Here is a 19,963-nt window from a genome sequence, read left to right on the forward strand (position 1 = left end):
ATCCGTCCTCCACTGCAGCCCGCCACATCGGCGGGCAGCGATAAACTGGAGATGACCAAACCTCCACCGTCACGCCAACAGAAATACGCCCATGCCATTACGACCCACGAATCCACACAGCGGTCATTCAAACGCGGTATTCCATTGGCGCTACACACCGCCGCGGTCAGAATACACACACATCACCAAAACACAGCCACATTGGACAATTTGAAATACACACACCTGATACACATACACACACCACTCCCACACAATCAACCAACTATAAAACACACACCCACATCACCCACAAACCCCTGCGACCATAATTACTGAGAGAAGGAGAGAGAGGCACAGCAGACAATCCATAGCAAGACACACTGAGGCACACTACACCATCACACACACCACATAGTAGCACAAAGCACCACTCACCAACACACTCCTCATCACATACACCACCCCACACCTCACCCACACCACCCCATGGCACCCCAAAGGCACCCACGCTTTTCGGACCAAGAACTCCGGGTCATGGTGGAGGAAATCCTAAGAGTGGAACCCCAGCTCTTCGGCTCGCAGGTGCAGCACACCAGTATAGCCAGGAAGGCGGAGCTATGGCAGCGGATCGTGGACAGGGTCAACGCGGTGGGACAGCATCCCAGGAATAGGGAGGACATCCGCAAAAGATGGAACGACCTACGGGGGAAGGTCCGATCGATGGTCTCCAGGCACAACATCGCGGTCCAGAAGACTGGCGGCGGACCCCCACCCACCCCTCCCGAATTTACATCGTGGGAGCAAGAGGTCTTGACCATCCTGCATCCTCAGGGCCTCGCTGGAGTAGCCGGAGGAATGGACTCTGGTAAGCCCCATCTCAACTACTATATCCCCCCCACCCCACCAGCATGCCAACCCACACCCCCACCCTCACCCCCAACCCCCCAGCACACATCCTCCCTGACAATGTCTCACCAGCACAACCCACCCATCCCAACACCAACTCCTGCATGCCAACACAAATCATGGGCACCCATCACCTAAGCATGACCACTGCACTAACCCCTCCCCCCCACTAACTACCCTCACAACACCTCCCTCCAGGGAATGCCTGCACTGGGGGACAAGGGCACCCATAACACGCATGCTATTGCACACACAGAAACAATAACCAAACTCTCTTACCCCATGCAGGACCCGAACGACAACACACCAGCCAGGAGGGTCCAGAAGTGTCCATCCCACCACCGGAACAGGCCCACACTGAGGATAGCAGCTCTGTCGACAGTGAACCTGATGACCAGCCCGGACCATCGGGGACCTCTGGGCAGTCGGTTCCCCTCAGGCAGCCACAGGCCACACCAGACCCGACCCCCTCTGCCGACACCAGCACAGCTCCCACCCAGCGGGCCCATGCCTCTGTCTCTAGGACAGCTCAATCAGCGGTGTGTCTGCCACTACAGGGCACCCAGGCTAACCCAACACCCCAACAACAACAGGGACCTGGGGGCAGTGGTAGCGGGCACACCGTCCAGGGGACAGAGGCCGGGGGAAACCGGGCAGCTCGGAGGGCTGCTGTGCGACAGGGGGGGGGAGGAGAGGCCCAGGGAACCCACTCTCCAAGAGGCCCTCACCACCATCATGGGGGCATACCACCACTCCCAAGAGACGATGGCGACGGTACTGGCCAGGTTCACGGAGATCCAGGCACAGCAGGAGGAACGCTACATGGGGTTCAGGGAGGAGCTGAGAATCATCGGGACCGCAATGGGGACCATCGTCCTGGCCCTCAACAGGATAGAAGAGGCGTTGCGGGACCATGTGGCACCACACAGGGCCCCTGTCACTAGCCCGGACCAGGAACAGCCTACCACCTCCGCCGGCGCTAGTGGACAGGAGGCCCCAACACCACGGCAGGCCACCAGAACCCCACCTCCTGCTGAAGAACAACCACCCCGTAAGAGGAGCCTGAGATCCAAAAAAAAGACAGAGTAGGATGTCAAGACCCCCGCCAGCAGGACATACCCCCTGAACTCTTCCCACTGTCCCACATTGCCACCCTGTCCAACCATGAACTGCCTCTGCTCCATCCTTCCACAGGCAAAAGGACAATGCACCTGTGAGACTGAGAACTGGACTCTGCCATGGACATTACTCCACCCCCACCCATCACCCTTATAATCACATGTACCAATATCTAGCCCTGTAAATAAATCACATATTGCACACAAATCAGTTTGGAGTCATGCTGTATTATTAGCAAATGTATTACATATTACTGTTCAATATCTGTTCTGTCAATTAGTGATGACAACATACCAATGTCAATACGCTGTAGTTCATGGGCAAACCAAGCAGAAGTCAGGCACTGCGTCATACAGCACTGAGAAGGGAAGGGAAAATCAAAAATTACCCAAAAATATCTGGTGGGAACTACAGAAAGTACAGATGCAGGAGGCTAGAAGCAATTGGGAAATGGCGTGGGTGATTCTTACCTGGGTGTTACTGGAAATACTGTTGTATCACTCTGTCCCTATTGTCTGTGTCGTCCTCTGAGTCTTCCTCCTCTTCACTCTCCACAGGCTCCACGGCTTCTACAACACCACCATCTGGACCATCCTCCTGCAGGAAAGGCACCTGGCGTCGCAAAGCCAGGTTGTGAAGCATACAGCACGCCACGATGATATGGCACACCTTCTTTGGTGAGTACATTAGGGATCCACCTGTCATATGCAGGCACCTAAACCTGGCCTTCAGGAGGCCAAAGGTTCGCTCAATCACCCTCCTAGTACGCCCATGGGCCTCATTGTAGCGTTCCTCTGCCCTTGTCTGGGGATTCCTCACTGGGGTCAGTAGCCACGACAGGTTGGGGTAACCAGAGTCACCTATTAGCCACACACGTTGTCTCTGTAGCTGCTCCATCACATAGGGGATGCTGCTATTTCGCATCACATACGCGTCATGCACTGACCCTGGGAACTTGGCATTTACATGGGAGATGTACTGGTCAGCCAAACAGACCACCTGGACATTCATCGAATGATAATTTTTTCTGTTTCGGTACACCTGCTCATCGTCTTTTGGGGGTACCAAAGCCAGATGGGTCCCATCAATGGCACCAATGATGTTGGGGATATGTCCAAGGGCATAGAAATCACCCTTCACTGTAGGCAAGTCACCCTCCTCGGGGAAAATGATGTAGCTCCGCATGAGTTTCATCAGGGCAGACAACACTCTGCTCAAAATCTTAGAAAACATAGGCTGAGACATTCCAGATGACATGGCCACTGTGGTCTGGAATGACCCACTGGCCAAAAAATGGAGGACTGACAAAACCTGCACCAGAGGGGGAATCCCTGTGGGTTGGCGGATGGGGGACATCAGGGCTGGCTCCAGCTGGGCACACAGTTCATGGATAGTGGCACGGTCAAGTCTGTATCGAAGTATTATATGGCGTTCTTCCATTGTCGACAGGTCCACCAGCGGTCGGTACACGCGAGGATTCCTCCTTCTCATCGCAAGTCCCAGCGGACGGTGCCTAGGAAGGACAACATGGAGCACAGAGTCAGCCAAACCACAGGTACGTACAGACAGCTTGCACAGTTAAAGAATGGCAATGGGTTGAAAGGCGTGTATGTGTGGCAATGCAAGGCCTAGGCCTGTGTGTCGCAGTCAAAATTAAGCCATGTAGGCCCTTGAAATGGCGGCTGCCTGACCTGTGAAGTGGGACAATGGGATGTGAGGTCAATGCGCTGGCGGGGCACACCGTGGCGGTAGGCGGTCGAAGACCGCGGCGCAAAGCCGCATTGGTTAACATTGAAGCCTATGGGTTTCAGGAGCCAATGACGAAGTGCGCCGGCGGTCGCGGTACGCACCGCCGCGGTACGCACCGCTGCGGGCGTGACCGCCATTTTCTATCTGCTTAATCACTCGAGACCTGATCATCCACAGGAGAGGACCTATACTGCAAGTGCTGCTGTGACCTCGGTCTGGAAGATACAATGGCTGCTGCGACTGGGGAAAGGGCCCCTGCCTTCACGTCTGAAGAGTTGGAGAAGCTCGTGGATGGGGTCCTCCCCCAGTATGCGCTACTCTACGGTCCTCCAGACCAACAAGTGAGTACACCGGGTGCACATGGAATGGGCTATGCCTGTGTGGATTGGGGTAGATGTAAGTTGGTGGGGTGGGGGGCGAATGAGGAGTGCAACGCCCGACAGATGAGAGCATGTGCCATATGGCAAAGTGGGTGGGGGGGGGCCAATTACATCTAACATGCAGGTCATTGATGATTTCCTCCTTTCCACCCTGTACATGTCAAATAGGTCAGCGCCCATCAGAAGATCGAGATTTGGCGTGCCATCGCCAAGGAAGTCCGGAACTTGGGGGTCCACAACAGACGGGGCACCCACTGCCGCAAGAGGTGGGAGGACATCCGCCGCAGAACAAGGAAGACCGCAGAAACACTGCTGGGGATGGCCTCCCAACCTAGGAGGGGTGCCAGTCGCACCATGACCCCCCTGATGTCCCGGATCCTGGCGGTGGCCTACCCTGAATTGGATGGGCGCTTTAAGACATCACAGCAGACACAAGGGGGTGAGTATCAGCACATTCTCCTATCTTTCTGCGCAGTGGAGGCGTCTGGGTGGGGGAGGAGGGCTGTGGGTGACATTAGGCCAGGGCGCTTTCTGTAGTGTAGTCCTCTCCCTTAGGCATGGCCCTGTGCCCCCGGCCCCCACCTCGGTAGGGTGACAAGTACAGCCATTGAAGGTCCAGCATCTCCCATGTGCGCGTTTGACGTCTCTTGGCCTGTTGTCTTAGTCAGTAGTACTGAGTAGTGAACCCCGAATGCGCGGCTTAGTGCATTAGGCACCTGTGTCTGTCCTCTCCGCCAACGGTGTTGACATTGCATGCACTCAACCTGGTCTTCTTTTTTCTCCCCCCACCCTTTCTCTTCATCTTCTTGTGCATGTGTGCATTAGCATCATCAGGCGGAGGAGATATGGCATCGGAGCACGAGGGAGCTGCAGGACACAAGGCCCCGGTGGGCCCAGGAACAGACACCGAGGGCACCAGTGATCCGGAGGACGAGGGGAGCACCACGACGGGGACCGCTGGTGAGAGCAGCGAAAGCGACACGTCCTCGGATGGGAGCTCCCTAGGGGTGGCGGCAACATCCGTGCCCCCCGCCTCTACAGGTACAGCCGCCACCCAGCGCACCAGCCCCACCCTCCCAGCAGCCCCTCAGTCTTCGCTCCGTGCCGGTTCGCCCAGGAAGGCGCGCGTCTCCTTCGCCCCAGGCACCTCAGCCCCTGCCCCTGTTGCCCCTGCTGCCCTCAGTGCGGAGCTCATTGACCTGGTAAGGACGCTCATTGTTGGGCAGACGACCCTTTTGAATGCCATCCAGGGTGTGCAAAGGGAGGTGCAACAGAGCAATGCGTACCTGGAGGGCATTCATTCGGGTCAGGCTGCCCATCAACGAGCGTTCACTGCTCTGGCCTCAGCACTGACGGCAGCCATTGTCCCTGTTTCCAGCCTCCCTCTTCTGACTGCCTCCAGCCTGTCTCTGTCTCCTGTTCCTCAGCCTATCCCATCCACACCATCAGACCAGCCTGCACACACCTCAACACCCAAGAGCAGCTCATCCAAACACAAGCACCACAGATCCCGCAAACACTCACCCGAGCAACACCCAGATGCAGACATGCCAACAGCCACTGCCACCCCTGTGTCCCCCTCCTCCTCGTCTCCCTCCTCCCTCCCTGTGACGTCTACACTCACACCTGCATGCACCCCAACATCAGCCAGTGCTTCCATCACCACCTCACCCTCCAGGACAGTCCACACTCGTGCAGTCACCACCCCCACTGCCATTTACACGTCCCCTGTGTCCTCTCCCACTGTTTCTGTCACCCCCTCTTCCAAGACACACAAACACAGGCAGCCACCCACCCAACAGCCATCCACCTCACGACAGCCTACAGCACCAGCACCTTCACCCAATGACAGCACACCTGACTCTCCTACAACCACCTCCTCTACCTCCACTTCCATCTCCACTTCTCCTACCCTTTACCTTGGCCCTAAAAAACTTTTCCTGGCTAACCTTAACCTCTTTCCCCCCGATGAGCTCCCCCATCCATCTTCAAAGAGTCCCAAGAGCACCGCAGCCACCACCAGCCCAGCTTCGGGTGTCACTGTTGTGCCTGGGTTCTGGAGCCCACCCTTTGCCAGCAGTGACACATCGATCAGCAGCAAGGACACGTCCAGCCCCCCCCCCGGCAAGAGGACCCGCAAAAACAAGGACCGCCGTGCGAGGACCGACAGGGCTGCCCCCAAGGAGCAATGTGCGGCCACTTCACCACCCACACCATCTAGGGGAGGCAAGGGCCCGAGAGCCCCATCAAAGGAGCGGAAGGGCAGCAGGAGCGCGGAGAAGGTGGACCCCACATGCCACATCCCAGCTGGGAAGGAGGACACTAAGGAGGCCAGGAGTCCGTCCCCGAAGGGTCCAGAAACGTCACGGTCCGAGGGCGACTGAGCAGGGAGTCGAGGCCAGGTCTGGCTCCCTTGACCTGCTGGATGAGCACCGCTGAACAGGGCCCGCGGTGCAGAAGAGCACCGCTGAACAGGGCCCCGCCGTGGAGAAGAGCACCGCTGAACAGGGCCCCGCCGTGGAGAAGAGCACCGCTGAACAGGGCCCGCCGTGGAGATAGGCACCGCTGAACAGGGCCCGCGGTGCAGAAGAGCACCGCTGAACAGGGCCCCGCCGTCTCAAGCACCGCTCCGCTGGGCACCGCCATCTCAAGCACCGCTCCGCTGGGCCCTTCCTCTGAAGCACCGCTCCGCTGGGCCCTTCCTCTCAAGCACCGCTCCGCTGGGCCCTTCCTCTCAAGCACCGCTCCGCTGGGCCCTTCCTCTCAAGCACCGCTCCGCTGGGCACCGCCGTCTCAAGCACCGCTCCGCTGGGCCCTTCCTCTGAAGCACCGCTCCGCTGGGCCCTTCCTCTCGAGCACCGCTCTGCTGGGCCCTTCCTCTCAAGCACCGCTCCGCTGGGCCCTTCCTCTGAAGCACCGCTCCGCTGGGCCCTTCCTCTCAAGCACCGCTCCGCTGGGCCCTTCCTCTCAAGCACCGCTCCTCTGGGCACCGCCGTCTCAAGCACCGCTCCGCTGGGCCCTTCCTCTGAAGCACCGCTCCGCTGGGCCCTTCCTCTCAAGCACCGCTCCGCTGGGCCCTTCCTCTCAAGCACCGCTCCGCTGGGCACCGCCGTCTCAAGCACCGCTCCGCTGGGCCCTTCCTCTCAAGCACCGCTCCGCTGGGCACCGCCGTCTCAAGCACCGCTCCGCTGGGCACCGCCGTCTCAAGCACCGCTCCGCTGGGCACCGCCGTCTCAAGCACCGCTCCGCTGGGCCCTTCCTCTGAGGCACCGCTCCGCTGGGCCCTTCCTCTCAAGCACCGCTCCGCTGGGCACCGCCGTCTCAAGCACCGCTCCGCTGGGCACCGCCGTCTCAAGCACCGCTCCGCTGGGCCCTTCCTCTCAAGCACCGCTCCGCTGGGCACCGCCGTCTCAAGCACCGCTCCGCTGGGCCCTTCCTCTGAGGCACCGCTCCGCTGGGCACCGGCGTCTCAAGCACCGCTCCGCTGGGCCCTTCCTCTCAAGCACCGCTCCGCTGGGCCCTTCCTCTCAAGCACCGCTCCGCTGGGCACCGCCGTCTCAAGCACCGTTTATGGTTCACTGTGCCCACCATGCCTCCTCCTTGACCAGTGGAGACTGTCATCCACCTGATGGACTGTGGCTTTGCACTCCCCAGGATGGTCCAGTGGGCAGCCCACCCACTGTAGAGACATTGAGAGACTGTGGCTTTGCACTCCCCAGGATGGTCCAGTGGGCAGCCCACCCACTGTAGAGACATTGAGAGACTGTGGCTTTGCACTCCCCAGGATGGTCCAGTGGGCAGCCCACCCACTGTAGAGACTTGAGAGACTGTGGCTTTGCACTCCCCAGGATGGTCCAGTGGGCAGCCCACCCACTGTAGAGACATTGAGAGACTGTGGCTTTGCACTCCCCAGGATGGTCCAGTGGGCATGGTGGCTCCTCGTGGATCTGGCGTCGTGGACTCATGTGGCTGTGGTGCCCCCCCCTTCCCTTCCCCCTGAGGTGCCTGTAGTTTTTACATCTGATGCCCCTGCAGTGTTCTCTCCAAAGGACTCAGGTCTCCTGTGTGGGCTTTGCCCTTGTTTCTCAAGACTTTGGCCCACGGACATGCTGAATTCGTAGGATGTGCAGGACTTGGTACTTCAGTTATACACTGATGTGTATGTCATTAGTTTTGTTGTGAATATCTTTCATGGTTGTACGATAATTTTCTGGAGCTTTTTGGTACATAAATATTTATTCCAAATATGATTATGTCCTAGCATTTTTCAGGGGTGTTTGGGTGGTGTCACTGTGACTTGGTGCTCTGCATTGGTGAGTACATAGTTGGGGGGGGGTCGCATATGTGTGTGCCCGTAACCTTTCGTCCTCCCCCTCCCGTGTGTCGTAGGTGCAGTACTCACCGTTGTCGTCTGCGCCGGACTTCGTACTCGTGGTAGATGAGAAGGTAGACGAGAGCAGGTAGGATGTTTAATTCGGGTTCCATGCTGTCCTCCTTCCTCCTGGAGTGCGTAGTGGTGAGCGTTTTCCCGTCCGTAGTCTGTTTCCGCCGTGTTTTTATCGGCGGTGCTCCCGCCCCGGAAAAGGTGGCGTATTGGTGTGTTGTAATAGTGTGGGCGGTACATTGTCTGCCGCCTGTCTGTTGGCGGTGACCGCCGCGCTGTTTGTTTGTACCGCCGTGGCGGTCGGAGTGTTAAGGTGGCTGTCTGTGTTGGCGGTTCCCGCCAGGCTCAGAATCCCATTTTTTTTACCGCCAGCCTGTTGGCGGGTTGGCCGCCGCTTTAACACCGACCGCCAGGGTTAGAATCACCCCCTAAGTCATTTTGTTAATCCACAAAGTATCAACATACTCCTCCTGACTCTTAGTATTCACATAATGTGAACTTTATATGTCACGTTTGCAAGGAACTGCATACTGTTTACACGTATGATGACACGTCATGTTATTGGTTATGCCTAGCAGTGCCACACTTCCAGAAGGAATCAAGTTGCTCAGAGTTACCAAGTGCTGTAACAAAATATCTTATTAATTAGCAGTTTGCTGCCTTTGTAAATAGGACAGTGCTCCATCATACCGATATATGGACTATTACCTCCCATTAACGCCTCATTCCGCTATTAGAAAGTTGCGTGCATCTTTTGGCTACTCAAGGAGCAAGACTCATAAGCATTATATTGTTTTTTCTGTTATCATGCCCTAAGGAAAGGCCCATAGATTTTGCGGTGTCCCAGGCTGCAGTACAAATACAAACAATATAATGTGCATGGGAAGCATCAATAATCTCCGTGAATTAAAGGTGAGGGGGTGCCAAAGAGCCTACGAAGATGGCCACATCTGTGTGAGGCTCTTGCCATCCAGAATCATCATCCAGCTGCATCCTTTTATTTATGTGTGCTACCACCCTTTAAGGTAAAGGTCTGGGTCCGTGGACTGGACAGACAACCTGGATCTGGCCAGTGGCTAGGGTGGCTGCGCACTCACCAACTGAGACTGTAACTACGAGTGAACAAGATGGCGGTGCCAGCAAAGAGATAGCTGCAGGAGCGGAACGTCGTAGCTTGGCAACACGTGAGAGGGAGACTCTGGCTGTTTTGGCTGCTGGACCATCCTGTGCTCTCTGCGTAGGGAGAGTCTGCTGCAGGGCAGGGATCGGCGAAGGATGGCCGAGCCTGGATGTGAAAGTGCAGAGGATCAGAGCTTGGTGCAGTGTGGCCTCACGCTGGTGGTTTGGGGAGCGAGAACGGCACCGCCTGAAGATTTTAGACGGCCTCTTGGCTCCTACAATAAGTGCAGGATCTGCAGTAAGGGTGGGTAAGCCCTCTGTATTTTTTGGTGACAGGATGGGCGTCTCCAGCTGTGTAATGTTCCATGACGGTCTTGTTGTTTTGGGACCGGCCACAGAACACATACCCGGAAGGGAAAAGGACTTCCGGAGGGGGGGGATGTGGGGGGGATTAAAATAAATGTCGGAGCGCAGGAGTTGAGATGTGTTACCCGCGACTCCAGTGCGGGACGATATACAGAGTGTGTGTTAGTTTTCTTTGCTGACGAGGGTGATCTCTGACACACTGTTGACACACGCTGGACGCGCGCTGTGGCATATGTACGGGGAGAAGGCCAGATCATACACGAGTACACCTGCTGCTGCTATTTGGGCTACTGATAGTGAGACTGTGAGCCAGCTGCCCAGACAAGTGTCCAGATAAGATGCAGGACGCACAGATTCGGGACCACGTGCTGTGCATGACTACCTGCTAGGAAGAGGCAGAAGAGCGTGTCAAGACCCACATCAGGGGATACACCAACACCAAACCCAGGAGGGAGAAGTAAGGAAAACATCACACTCCAGCACATCACAAAGTGACACTTCACCAACCAAAACGTTAACAGCTTGTGACAAACCACGACACAACAGACTGAGAGATGTGAGCCTGAGACAACGTGCACGCATAGCACATTCATTATGGCCGATGAACCAGCACCCGCCACCCATCAACTGCCACAACACACAATGACAGGCGCATTACCGCCGTTCAGTGAGTTTGCGGATCCCGCCACAGCGTCACCTAGATGGAAGGTGTGGGTTGGGCACCTGGAGAACTATTTTGTGGCCACCTGTGAGAAGGATGGAGAAGTCAAGAGGTCGTTGCTCCTACACTTTGTGGGTGACGAAATATACAAACTCTTCAGACACCTACCAAACACGGGTGCCCACGACGACTACAAGGCGGCGGTGAGGGCCTTGAATGCACATTTCGATCCACAACTGAACCTAGATTTCGAAAGATTCGAACTACGGCAAGCAAGACAGAGAGAAGGAGAGACCATCGACCAGTTTTATGGTCGCCTCCGGGAACTGGCAAGTACGTGCACCGACGATGATCAACAGAAAGAGGTACGGGCACAAATAATACAGGGATGCAGAAACAAGACACTAAGAGGGCTAATACTGAGACAACCAATCTGGATGAGATATTGATCATGGCACAGTCCCATGATCTCTCGGCGGGGAGAGCAGCGGAGATGGACATGGCAGTGTCACACACGCAAGAGAGGACCTCGGTGGTCAAAACAGAACGTGTCGATGCAGTCCAATCGTCGCAAACAAGGAGGAAAACTAGGCAGTATCCCCCCACCAAGTCAGGGGGACGATGTGGATACCGTGGGAGAGATGAACACAACCCAAGAGACTGTCCGGCGCAAGGAAGGACATGTTCCAACTGCGTAAAATTGTATCACTTTGCAGCTGTCTGCAAAGGATGAGAGGAAGAGGATCAAGAGGGGGGCGTCCACCTACCAGAGCAGTCAAACAACTATCACTAGATGACCATATGACACGGGGGGCAAATTACCCATCGTCGTGCCATGCATTAGAGGACTCATCCCCAGGAGAAGAGGAAGAGGAAGAGGAAGAGGAAGAGGAAGAAGTGTTTCTAATATCATTAACAAATGATTTAAAGAGGCACCGGTGACCTCAGCCCACGTGCATGATTGAAGTAGCAGGATCCCCGGTCAAAGCCCTCATAGACACAGGAGCCTCAGTCAATGTAATGGGAGTGCAATAATATCGCCGCCTCCAACCCCGTCCACCCTTGGCACCATCAAGCACCAAAATATTCACCTGCGGAAGTCGCACACCTCTACAGCTAAAAAGATGCATGGCATTAACAGTGCAGGCGGAGGGAAGAACGATAGATACTACATTCCATGTGGTCGACAGAGAGGCAGACACTCTGCTTGGCAGTCAAGCGGCAGAGGAGCTGGGTCTAGTGACGTTTGCAAGAAGTATACGGTTGTGCCAAATCGACGACATGCTAAAAGAATTCCCCGAACTATTTGCAGGCCTTGGCTGCCTTAAAGCTGCCCCGATAAAGCTACACATTGACAAGGCTGTGAAGCTGGTTGCATTACGACACCAGCGAATACCATTTAATTTAAGACCCCTCGTAGAACAAGAACTGGCCAACCTTGAAGAACAGGGAGTCATCAAAAAGGTATCCCGCCCCACTCTCTGGGTATCGCCCATGGTGATCGCGGAGAAGCCGAAGCAACCAGGAAAAATTTGCCTCTGCATCGAAATGAGGTTGCCCAACCAGGCCATTAAGCATGAAAGGCATATTACAACAACTATAGACAACATAATAGCTGATTTAAACGGATCTGGGTGGTTTTCCAAATTAGACCTAAACGCCGTATATCACCAACTCGGAATGGTGGAGGAAAGCAGGTACATCACCACGTTTTTCGACACACCTTGGGCTGAGAAGGTACAAGCGCCTGAGTTTTGGCGTATCCTCAGCGGCTGAGGTATTTCAAGATGCCATTCGACAAACCTTGTCAGGCTTACAAGGCGTAATGAGAGTAAGCGACAATATACTGATATACTCCGCAACGGCCGAAGACTACCATCGGCAGGTGAGAGACACCCTCAAAAGATTGTCGGAACATGGTCTTACTCTCCATCGAGACAAGTATGTTTTCTTCCAGACAGAAATAGAATTTTTCGGTTATGTCTTCAACCAGGAAGGTATCCAAGTAGATCCCCGAAAATATAGCGCAATCAGAAAAGCCCCTGCCCCAAAAACTGTGACTGAAGTGAGGAGCTTCTTGGGAATAGTAACATATTGTGGCAGATTCATCCCAAGACTGGCCACGCTGTCAGAGCCACTCCGAGCCCTCACGAAAGCAGACGTACCATGGGCATGGAGGAACCGAGAAGAAGAAGCATTCCAAGAACTCTAAAAGGCTCTCCTGTGTGACACTACAATGGCATATTTTGACCCAGTGAAGAAGACCGAACTGACTGTTGATGTGAGCCCAGTGGGCCTCGGGGCAGTGCTGGCCCAAGAAAGCGAACCAGGTCGGAGGGCTCCCTTAGCGTATACCAGTAAAGCTTTGACGCCAACAGAGCAACGTTACCCCCAGACCGAGAGGGAAGCCCTGGCAATCAAATGGGCGTGCAGGCATTTCCACCTATGCCTCCAAGGAAGACCTTTCTGAGTGGTCACAGACCATCAACCACTTGTCCCCCTGTTCAAGGGGAGTGCACCACATCCGCCTCCGTGGATAGAAAGATGGGCCATCCAGCTGCAACACTATGGCAATGAGGTGGTGTACCAACCAGGGGCCAAGAACCCCGCGGACTTCCTGTCTCGGCACCCTCCAGACCAGACTCAAGTCCCCAATCAAGACGAGGCAGACACTGAGGCGCATGTGCATTCGCTCGCCCAGAAGAGTTGTCCCAAAACCCTCAGCACGAAGGAGATCTCAGAAGCGATCCTTGAAGATGCGGTGCTGCTGCACATGAAGCAGGCGCTGGAAGGCGGGTAGTGGCACCAGTTCCTCCGGAACACGGATCAGTGGACCCCAGCTGAGCGGGAGCATCTAACAAAATTATGGCGAGTCCGGAATGAGCTAAGCTCGACAGCAGATGGTCTTCTTCTTCGAGGGCACCGACTCGTAATACCTAGCCAACTACAACATCGTGTGATCCTATTAGCCCATGGAGGACATCAAGGAATGACAAAAAAGAACGCGCGTATGCGAGAAAAGGTGTGGTTCCGTGGACTTGAAGAGGGAGTGGACCAATGTGTGCGACAATGCCCAGCATGTCAGGTAACTGCTAGCCCGGAAGCACCAGGCCCAATCCTGATAGAAGAAGCCTGTAAAAAACCCTGGGCCCAGGTCAGTCTGGACTTCGGAAGTTTTCCGGACCGCAGGACCACCCTGGCGCTCATAGATGAGTATTCTAAGTATCCCATCGTTGAGGTCATCGCGTCCACTGCTTTCACACAGGTGGGTCCAGCTCTTGAAAGGATTTTTGCCATGTTCTGTCTCCAGGAGGAAATTAAGACGGACAATGGGCAACCCTTCCACGGGAATGAATTTCAGGACATGATGAGGCGTTTGGGCATCAGGCACAGAAGAATCACGCCGCTATGGCCTAAAGCCAACGGAGAGGTTGAGGGGTTCATGCGCACGCTTAACAAGGGCCTTAGAATTGCCATATTAGAAATCGCTGACCCGGAACTCAGCCTTCATCAGTTTTTACGAGAATACAGAGGAACCCCTCACTTTTCAACCGGCCAGACTCCTTGGTCGCTGATGCTTGCCGGGCCAAGGCGAGATACCATCCCTACTGCCCCCGGGTGGAAACCCACCCCCTATCACCCGAAGCAGACACAAGCCAAGAGGAAAGAAGTCAATGATAAAGTGAGCAGAGGAAGGCGGGCCAGGACAAGAGACATTCAAATCGGCGACCAGGTGATTGTCAAAGATCGGAAGCCTGGATGGAAATTCCACACACCCTATGAACCTGGGATACGGACAGTGATGAGGGTGTCCGGGACCATGGTGATAGCAGAGAAAGGGAGTGATCAGGTGACACAGAACATCCTGTGGTTTAAGAACGCAACGTTTGGGGAGATTTACAGTGATCACGAAGTGGAGGATCAATTCCCTGACTGTTCAGCCACCGAGAGCCCTGAACAAGATTGTGAGAGTGAACTGCCACCGGCGGCTGGACCAAGCGGTTTGAGACAGCCAGTGAGTGCCGCCCCAGTGACCTAGGGAGGGGAGACCAGATCCCAGACGCGGAGGTACAATTTGAGACCCAATCTGCCACCCAGCCAGAAGCTAAAAGACTTTGTGTGCGGAACAACTTTTGATCCAACTTGGGGAGGGATGTAATGTTCCGTGACGGTCTAGTTGTTTTGGGACCGGCCACGTAACACCTACCCGGAAGGGAAAAGGACTTCTGGAGGGGGGTAATTAAAATAAACGTCGGCGCGCGGGAGTTGAGATGTTACCCGCGACTCCAGTGGGGCACGATATACAGCGTGTGTGTTTGTTTTCTTTGCTGTGCATTTATTGCAGATCAGAACAAGCTGATGGCGGTGTGCCCTGTTAGTGGCATAACCTGGACTTATGCACAGGTGTGGGGGGTCCTACTGTCCTTCTGATTCTGCCCCTTTCTCCTGGCTCTGCTCGTGCCCTCTTGGGAGTCCAGGGTTGTGGCGGGACTTTCGTTCAGGAGCTATAGGAGGCGCTATGGGCAGCTGGAACTGCTGCTTGACTCTGGCCTCCCTCCCTGCTGTGTATACTTGCTCCCTTGGCCTCTCCATGGAAGACTGTGACCTCTTCTTGGTGGGTGGTGTGTGGCCCTCCGTTTTGCTGAGCAGGCCTGAGTGAAAGGCAATAACAGTGCTACCTTGGGGAAGCAGGATGGGAAGCAGCCCTGTCTTCAATTTGAGATGCAGAAAAGTATACGAACCGCAGCATCGGAGCCTGCTCTAGAAGAGGCTTTTGGGCAGGCATCAGACGAGGTCATCTGTAATTCGGATGTGAAAACGCTCCTGAGGGCCATGCAAGAGAGCTTGACTTCCCTTGATGCTAAAATGGATGATCCCACAGCACAGGTTAATGGTGTCACGCAGGGCCGGCTTTAGGACTGGTGGCGCCCTGTGCGACAGTTTATTGTGGCGCCCCCACCCCATGACCTCCTCCTCAGTTTCACTCACTCCTACCCGGCAAATGTGCCCCTCATCTCTCCATCACGCCCCTTTCACATACATTCATGTGTTTTATGGCACTTGTAAAGGCTGGCTTTACTAATCCACTCAGCTAGCCACATAAAATATAGGGGCATATTCAAGAGCTCCTAGCGCCATTCTAACGCCACAATAGCGTCATTTTTTTACGCTAATGTGGCATTAGAAGGCCAAAAACGCGTTGCCATATTTACAAAATGGCGCAATGCATGCATTGGCCACTTTGTATCCCTTTGAGCTACATTATGACTGCACCAGGCATAGTGTATGCAATGGTGGCATTCCCCAATTAGGGAGGGCCAAAAAAATGACGCAAAGAAATCTGACAGATTTCTTTTTCCATTTTTTTCCAGCACTTTTAACGCCTGCTCTGAGCAGGCGATAAAAGGAGGCGTCTGTTGGATACAATGAGCTTCTGAGTGCTTTGCAGGATTAGCATTAACATTTTTTACCCTAATCCTGCAAAGCGCTGTACTAGTGTAATTTTATTTTACACTAGTTCCCTAACTACCGCCATGTTTTGCCACATTTTAAATACAGCGCACACATGGTGGCGTTAGGGGAGCGGTAAGGGGTGCAAGAAAAGTGGTGCAGCACTGTCTGCAGCACCACTTTTTTCAAATATGCCCCAGAGGGGCATATTTAAGAGCCCCAGTACCATTCTAACGCCACACAATAGTGTAATTTTTTTTAAGCTAATGTGGCGTTAGAAGGCCAAAAATGCTGCGCCATATTTACAAAGTGGTGCAATGCATGCATTGCGCCACTTTGTAACCTTTTGCGCTACATTATGTCTGTGCCAGGCATAATGTATACAAACGGGGCATCCCCCCGTAGGGTGGGGTGGGGCAAAAAAATGGTGCAAAGAAATCTGACAGATTTCTTTGAGTCATTGTTTTCCAGCACTTTTAATGCCTGCTCACAGCAGGCATTAAAAGTTACAATGAGCCTCTAGGTGTTTTGCAGGATAAGCGTCAACTTTTTTTATGCTAATCCTGCTAAGCGCCGGTCTAGCATAAAAAATTCTCACGCTAGTCCCCAAGCTACCGCCATGGTGCGCGGTATTTTAAATATGATGCACACATGGTGGCGTTGGGGGGGTGCTAAAGAGCGCAAGAAAAGTGGCACAGCACTGTGTGCAGCGCCACTTTTTTCAAATATGCCCCCATAGGGCAGTGCTTAATTTGTAATTGAAAAGGTGCCGGTGTCCAAAGCGCTCCTCTTAAACACGCGGCTGCTGCAATTAAATGTATGAACACTGAATACAGAAGCAGCGTAATCCTGAAGCCATCTCGTGCCTCTTCAATCCATTTACAGGCATTCCCTGCCCCTTCAGCTCACTCTTGCAGATTTCTGTTTTTTCCCATTGTGATGCTTTTTCGTTTTTCTCTTCCTCCGTCTTTCCCATATGTGTCTTTTTCTCGCAGTAAATGCTTGAGGCAGAAAAATAAGCACCGCCCCTCAAAAAAAAGTGCTGGTGCTCTGCACCGGAAACAACAAGCATAAATTAAGCAGTCATAGGGGTATATTTAAGAGCCCCTAGTACAACTCTAACTCCACATTAGTGTCACTTTTTTTAAACTAATGGGGCATTAGAAGGCCAAAAACGCTGCACCATATATACAAAGTGGCGCAATGCATGCATTTCGCCACTTTGTAACCCTTTGCACTACATTATGCCTGCGCCAGGCATAATGTATGCAAAGGGGTCATTTAGATTTCTTTGCGTCATTTTTTTCCGGCACTTTTAATGCTTGCTCAGAGCAGGCATTAAAAGGAGGCATCCATTGGTTACAATGCGCCTCTGGGCGCATTGCAAGATTAGGGTCAAAATGTACGCTAATCCTGCAAAGCACCAGACTAGCGTTAAAAATTCTGATGCTAGTCCCCTAACTACCGCCATGGTGCACCGTATTTTAAATATGACGCTCAGATGGTGGCATTAGGGGGGCGCTAAGGGGTGCAAGAAAAGTGGCGCTGCACTATGTGCAGGGCCACTTTTCATAAATATGCCCGATAGTTCTGTATGTTTGCAGCAGGCATATTAACCCTGTATGATACTTTATGTTGAGCCAAAGCTGGCACTAGGCAAAACTCACATCTTTCTCTCTAGCAGGAACATTAATCACAAGAGGTATCTTGACATTTTAATTGTTTCTTGAAGGCTAAGCGCACAAGAAATGTTTAAGCAGGTGCTTTTAAATTGCAAGTTTAGGAAGTTATAGATAAACACAGTGCCCCCCTGAGGTCGGCGCCTGGTGCGGTCGCACCGCTCGCACCACCCAAAAGCGGCCCCTGCTGTCGCGCACAAGCTCGACAAGCAGAGGATCTCTACAGCAGAAGATGTTTTGGTGTTGCAGGGTGGAAAGATGCAGAATATTAAAAAGATTATTAAGGTTATAGCTGTAAAAAATTAAGATTTGGAGGCAAGGTTGTGTTATAATAATCTCCGCATTCTCAGAATACCGGAGACCATAAACTCTGGCAGACTTGCAGATTATGTGGAGAAAATACTGGTGGCATTGTTTGGGACTGAGACTCCCGATTGTTGGTTGGAGAGAGAGCACACAGATCCCTGGGGGGGGTAGGCTCCTGCCGGGGGGTGGGGGGGGGGGCATTGAGGCCCATTATTGCGTGACTGTTGAACTTTAACAAAGGAGCGCTAAATTTTGATGGCAATGAGGCCTCACTGTATCAAGACTTCACCTTGGCTGTTCGAGAGGCCAGGCGTAAATTTGTATCAGTGACAAACAAATTCGACCAGGTGCCATAGAGTATGTCGTGTTGTAACCAGCACACGTGAAGTTCACACATAAGGGAAAGCAGTATATTTTCCAGACTCCACAACAAGGCCTGGAGTACCTGCGGCTTATAAGGAGGGAGCACAGTCTGGGACCAGCAGAGGGGTCGGCGGTTGGGTTGTGTGGAGCGCACACAGATGACTCGGACAGATGTTGCGGACTGACAGAAGGTACCAGGGTACGGTGGAAGCTGGACTGGGACATGCCCTCATATGTCTCCACGCGGGAGTAGATGTCTGGACCGGAATTTGCTTCTGTTCTAAAACTTGCGACTGCCATGTAGTCCATGGTGCATTCATGCAATTGGGATACATGGCAGCCTCATATTTAAACTGCGTGAGTATGCTTGGTGAACATGCATACATTTGGATAACCCTGACACCCTCAGCTGCTGCTGAGAATGATTTACTGCCTATCCTGGTGGCCCCAAGGGATACCCCCACTTATTTGTTCAAGGCACACTGTGGTATTTAGTATTACCCTTTTGGGGGGGGTTACTGTATTCATGTTTTATTGTTTTTTTCTGATCGGAGGGTTCTTATTTTTAGTGATACTGGGCCATCAGAGTGGGCGTGCATGTTACCGGTTGCTTACAAATGAAGTATGTTGCTCATTATTATTGTTGCTTGTAGGGGACTCAATCTATGCAAGATGCACAGTGCTGTGGTGGACTCGCTCAACTTTGTGAATGAATGATAACCTGTTGTCATGGGGGACGGCTGGAACTGGCTGCTATCTGACTTGAAATGTCCAGGGTCTTAATAACCCTCAGAAGACCCATCAGGTCCTTGGATTTTTGGATCGGCATAAGGTGGACATTGCACTCCTACAGGAGACCCACCTCACGGCATGCTCAGATGATGCAAATGGGCGGGCGATGCTCCTCTTGTCGTGTCACTCCTTAGTATCCTGTGCACAAGGGGTGGCCATTTTGGTGTGGTGGCGCTTACCCTTTGTAATGGACGGGTCACTCACAGATCTGCAAGGCAGGTATGGCATACTATGGGGCCAGATGAGTCGTAGCAAACTAATGTTGTCAACTGTAATGGGCCGAATGTTGATGACCTTGCTTTTTTTTAAATATAATTTGGGGCAAAATATTGTCTAATGATCCTAAGGCCATGATATGGGGGAGCTTGCTTTAACTGTGTTCTGCAAAGTCACTGGACAAAACCTGAGTGCCCCCCGCTGCAGGCACCTCCGCAGCAGTGCACTTAAGGGCAAACATGCAAGATCATGATCTCCTTAATGTTTGGTGCGACAGATTACCGCATAGATTGGGGAGCACTTGCTACGCACATGTTCATGTCAGGGGGGGTTCAGCTGGATGATGGGCTCATGTTGAACGATATGGTACCATGGGTGCCTGAGGTCACCCATCTTGCACGCACTGTATCTGATCATACACCTGTTCTTCTGTCTTTGATGATCCCAGGGGGCCTTGGGACTCAGGGACCCCCTGTGTTTGGTGTTTTTG

At 53.4% G+C, this 19,963-nt stretch overlaps 1 protein-coding gene across 1 annotated transcript in view; it reads left to right on the forward strand.

Annotated features, from left to right (window-relative positions):
* LOC138261745 (cryptochrome DASH-like) overlaps positions 1-19,963 on the forward strand; it is a 218,871-nt gene that overhangs the window by 74,383 nt on the left and 124,525 nt on the right. The gene's annotated exons all lie outside the window — the stretch shown is intronic.

Source organism: Pleurodeles waltl, chromosome 10 (assembly GCF_031143425.1).
Source record: "Pleurodeles waltl isolate 20211129_DDA chromosome 10, aPleWal1.hap1.20221129, whole genome shotgun sequence".
In the NCBI taxonomy this organism is placed as follows: domain Eukaryota; kingdom Metazoa; phylum Chordata; class Amphibia; order Caudata; family Salamandridae; genus Pleurodeles; species Pleurodeles waltl.